We start from the raw sequence: 5,132 nt of genomic DNA, 5'->3' as shown, positions 1-5,132 counted from the left end.
CACAGTCATTAAAGGGATATCCCAGTGTAAGTAGGAAGGGGACACAGTCATTAAAGGGATATCCCAGTGAAAGAAGGAGGGGGACACAGTCATTAAAGGGATATCCCAGTGTAAGTAGGAAGGGAACACAGTCATTAAAGGGATATCCCAGTGTAAGTAGGAAGGGAACACAGTCATTAAAGGGATATCCCAGTGTAAGTAGGAAGGGAACACAGTCATTAAAGGGATATCCCAGTGTAAGTAGGAAGGGAACTGTTCATTAAAGGGATATCCCAGTGTAAGAGGGAAGGGGAGTAATTATAGTCATAGTTAAATGACACACTATTTACTGGAGGGCTAAATCAGGAACAGCTGCTTGCCTTAGATCTCTCTCTGACTTTAACCTTTTACTGCAGTGGGCTAAATCAGGGTCACACATAGTGATTCTTGGTAGACTTATACAATTCTTCTTTGAAAGAAAAGTATACCTCACACACACACGGTTGTGGATGATAAAAGAGCCCCGGAGAAGAAGGCAGACGTTTTACGTGGTTATTAATTTGCGTTGTTTGTAGCTGTCACGGCTGGCTGAAGTACTGGACCAAGGTGCAGTATGGTAAGGGTACATTTTCTTTAAAAATGACGCCGACAAAACAAAGAACAAAACCGTGAAGCTTTGGGCCATGTGCCCTGAACAAAGACAAAATTAACTTCCCACAAAACAGGTGGGGGAACAGGGTACCTAAGTATGGTGCTCAATCAGAGACAACGATAGACAGCTGTCCCTGATTGACAACCATACCAGGCCAAGACATAGAAATACAAAACATAGAAAAAAGGACATAGAATGCCCACCCTAGTCACACCCTGGCCTAACCAAAATAGAGGATAAAAAGCCTCTCTGGCCAGGGCGTGTTAATTAACCTTAGTTATTACATAGTTATACAGTCCAACGTTTGTTATTACAAGGTTGTTGTACAGTCTAACGTCAGTCATTACATAGTTGCTACTGGTACATAGACTAGAATCCAGAGTTGTTCCCCACCTGTCTGTGTAGACAGTAACAAAAACACAGAACAGGATCAAGACAGGATCAGAACAGGATCAGAACAGGATCAAGACAGGATCAAGACAGGATCAGAACAGGATCAGAACAGGATCAAGACAGGATCAGAACAGGATCAGGACAGGATCAAGACAAGATCAGAACAAGATCAGAACAGGATCAGAACAGGATCAGAACAGGATCAAGACAGGATCAGAACAAGACAGGATCAGAACAAGATCAGGATCAGAACAAGATCAGAACAGGATCAAGACAGGATCAGAACAGGATCGGGACAGGATCAAGACAGGATCAGAACAGGATCAAGACAGGATCAAGACAGGATCAGAACAGGATCAGGACAAGATCAGAACAGGATCAGGACAGGATCAGAACAAGACAGGATCAGGACAGGATCAGAACAGGATCAGGAGAGATCACATCCTAATACACCAATTAGCTTCCAGCCCTGTCATCTAGCTGCTCCCTCTCTGCTCCTAGAAGTCATGTTGTTAATGTGAATATGTACATGGTGAGCGGAGAAGAGGACAGGAACGAGAGGCCATGTCAGAGTGTTGGGACAGAGCTCAGACCTTCTAGTGAGGAGAAGAACGAGAGGCCATGTCAGAGTGTTGGGACAGAGCCCAGACCTTCCAGAGAGGAGAAGAACGAGAGGCCATGTCAGAGTGTTGGGACAGAGCTCAGACCTTCTAGTGAGGAGAAGAACGAGAGACCATGTCAGAGTGTTGGGACAGAGCTCAGACCTTCTAGTGAGGAGAAGAACGAGAGACCATGTCAGAGTGTTGGGACAGAGCTCAGACCTTCCAGCGAGGAGAAGAACGAGAGACCATGTCAGAGTGTTGGGACAGAGCTCAGACCTTCCAGTGAAGGGAATTCACAGTCTAGCTCCAGTCCAATCACAAAGCCATGTCTGAGTTTAGACTAATCAGAGGACAGCTCTTACAGTAATGCATTTCTGATTGGTCTGTTTGTGATTCATAACCGCCCTGCCTGAATCTATTACCGACACAAATTTCTAGAATGGGGAATTATTTAGAAAGACATGTATAACCTTTACATAGCAATTTATAGTAGCAATTTATATATATATATATTATTTAACTAGGCAAGACAGTTAAAGAACAAATTCTTATTTACACTGACGGAGATTAACAGATTTACACTGTTCTGTTTTGCCTCTTGGCTAGAGATTTAATTGTGGTCCTCTGTAACTCAGTTGGCATGGCGTATGCGTGTAACACTAGGATTGTGGGTTTGATTCCAGGGCCCACTCATAATGTACGCAGAATGACTGTGTCTTTGGAGAAAGAAGTCTGCTAAATGATGACATGTACAGTGGGATCCACTCTTGATAAAGACGAGCAATAATGACTGTATAAATAAATAATGCAAATACTCAGCTGTAGTGTACGTTTAAAAAATAATAATAGATTAATTAAATGTTATACTAGAGAAGAAAGAGATTTTCTTTAAAACAAGTAATATTATTTTTCTCAAAAAGTTATGGGTCAATAATATTGACACCCCCCACCAAAAGATTATTAGAAATCAAGTTGTCAAGGGTAAAGTATTTGGTCCCAAATTCCAAGCAAGCAATGACTACTACTCTCTCTACTTAGGGCGGCAGCGTAGCCTAGTGGTTAGAGCGTTGGACTAGTAACCGGAAGGTTGCGAGTTCAAACCCCCGTTCTGCCCCTGAACCGACAGTTAACCCACTGTTCCTAGGCCGTCATTGAAAATAAGAATATGTTCTTAACTGACTTGCCTGATTAAATGATGTGTGTTTTGTCCTTTATTTACTTATTTTTAATTTTTAATCCCAGCCCCCGTCCTAGCAGGAGGCCTTTTGCCTTTTTGGGAGGCCGTCATTGGAAATAAGAATTTGTTCTCTCTACACAGGGCTGTCTTGCCTCGTTAAATAAAGGTTAAATAAATAAAACATAATAAAAATTAAATACATCAGGCTTGTGGATGCATTTGCAGATCGTTTCAGATTATTTTGTGCCAATATAATATATATATATATACATACATATAATTGAATGGTACATAATGTATTGTGTTCTTTTGTAAACACTTTTATTGTAAATAAGAATAGAATAAGAATAGTTTCTAAACAAATCTACATTAATGTGGATGCTACCATGATTACGAATAATCCTGAATGAACCGTGAATAATGATGAATGAGAAAGTTACAAAGGGTCAAAGATCATATCCCCAAGACATGCTAACCTCCCCTGTTATTGGAAATGGTGAGGAACAAAGATCATATCCCCAAGACATGCTAACCTCCCCTGTTATTGGTAATGGTGAGGAACAAAGATCATATCCCCAAGACATGCTAACCTCCCCTGTTATTGGTAATGGTGAGGAACAAAGATCATATCCCCAAGACATGCTAACCTCCCCTGTTATTGGTAATGGTGAGGAACAAAGATCATATCCCCAAGACATGCTAACCTCCCCTGTTATTGGTAATGGTGAGGAACAAAGATCATATCCCCAATACATGCTAACCTCCCCTGTTATTGGTAATGGTGAGGAACAAAGATCATATCCCCAAGACATGCTAACCTCCCCTGTTATTGGTAATGGTGAGGAACAAAGATCATATCCCCAAGACATGCTAACCTCCCTGTTATTGGTAATGGTGAGGAACAAAGATCATATCCCCAAGACATGCTAACCTCCCTGTTATTGGTAATGGTGAGGAACAAAGATCATATCCCCAAGACATGCTAACCTCCCTGTTATTGGTAATGGTGAAGAACAAAGATCATATCCCCAAGACATGCTAACCTCCCCTGTTATTGGTAATGGTGAGGAACAAAGATCATATCCCCAAGACATGCTAACCTCCCCTGTTATTGGTAATGGTGAGGAACAAAGATCATATCCCCAAGACATGCTAACCTCCCCTGTTATTGGTAATGGTGAGGAACAAAGATCATATCCCCAAGACATGCTAACCTCCCCTGTTATTGGTAATGGTGAGGAACAAAGATCATATCCCCAAGACATGCTAACCTCCCCTGTTATTGGTAATGGTGAGGAACAAAGATCATATCCCCAAGACATGCTAACCTCCCCTGTTATTGGTAATGGTGAGGAACAAAGATCATATCCCCAAGACATGCTAACCTCCCCTGTTATTGGTAATGGTGAGAAACAAAGATCATATCCCCAAGACATGCTAACCTCCCCTGTTATTGGTAATGGTGAGGAACAAAGATCATATCCCCAAGACATGCTAACCTCCCCTGTTATTGGTAATGGTGAGGAACAAAGATCATATCCCCAAGACATGCTAACCTCCCCTGTTATTGGTAATGGTGAGGAACAAAGATCATATCCCCAAGACATGCTAACCTCCCCTGTTATTGGTCAGTGGTTTTATACAGTCACTATTGCTGATCTTTGTCAACGGTGTCAATAACTTCAGACCCCCCTGTCTGTGTATATACACTGAGTGTACAAAACATTAGGAACCCCTGATTTTTCCTGGTTCCAGCCTGGTTCTCTCTCTCTACAGGGTAGTAAGCCTGGTTCTCTCTCTCTACAGGGTAGTCAGCCTGGTTCTCTCTCTCTACAGGGTAGTCAGCCTGGTTCTCTCTCTCTACAGGGTAGTCAGCCTGGTTCTCTCTCTCTCCACAGGGCAGTCAGCCTGGTTCTCTCTCTACAGGGCAGTCAGCCTGGTTCTCTCTCTACACAGGGCAGTCAGCCTGGTTCTCTCTCTACACAGGGCAGTCAGCCTGGTTCTCTCTCTACACAGGGCAGTCAGCCTGGTTCTCTCTCTACATGGGGCAGTCAGCCTGGTTCTCTCTCTTACAGGGCAGAGTCAGCCTGGTTCTCTCACTCTACAGGGCAGTCAGCCTGGTTCTCTCTCTACAGGGCAGTCAGCCTGGTTCTCTCTCTCTACAGGGCAGTCAGCCTGGTTCTCTCTCTACAGGGCAGTCAGCCTGGTTCTCTCTCTACAGGGCAGTCAGCCTGGTTCTCTCTCTCTCTACAGGGCAGTCAGCCTGGTTCTCTCTCTCTACAGGGCAGTCAGCCTGGTTATCTCTCTCTACAGGGCAGTCAGCCTGGTT

General features: G+C 43.3%; 1 long non-coding RNA gene across 1 annotated transcript; it reads right to left on the bottom strand.

Moving 5' to 3' along the window:
• Positions 1–3,342: 3,342 nt before the first annotated feature.
• LOC127913796 (uncharacterized) lies at positions 3,343–4,543 on the bottom strand. The gene is made up of 4 exons (XR_008086736.1): positions 4,246–4,543; positions 3,847–4,188; positions 3,565–3,678; positions 3,343–3,507 (listed from the first exon to the last, which is right to left on the bottom strand). It is a non-coding gene; the product is annotated as an uncharacterized LOC127913796 (long non-coding RNA).
• Between the last annotated feature and the right edge of the window lie 589 nt (positions 4,544–5,132).

The sequence above is a fragment of the Oncorhynchus keta genome, chromosome 30, assembly GCF_023373465.1.
Source record: "Oncorhynchus keta strain PuntledgeMale-10-30-2019 chromosome 30, Oket_V2, whole genome shotgun sequence".
NCBI lineage: Eukaryota > Metazoa > Chordata > Actinopteri > Salmoniformes > Salmonidae > Oncorhynchus > Oncorhynchus keta.
The sequence above is the reverse complement of the archived record's forward strand: the minus strand, read 5'-3'. Positions and strand labels throughout refer to the sequence as shown.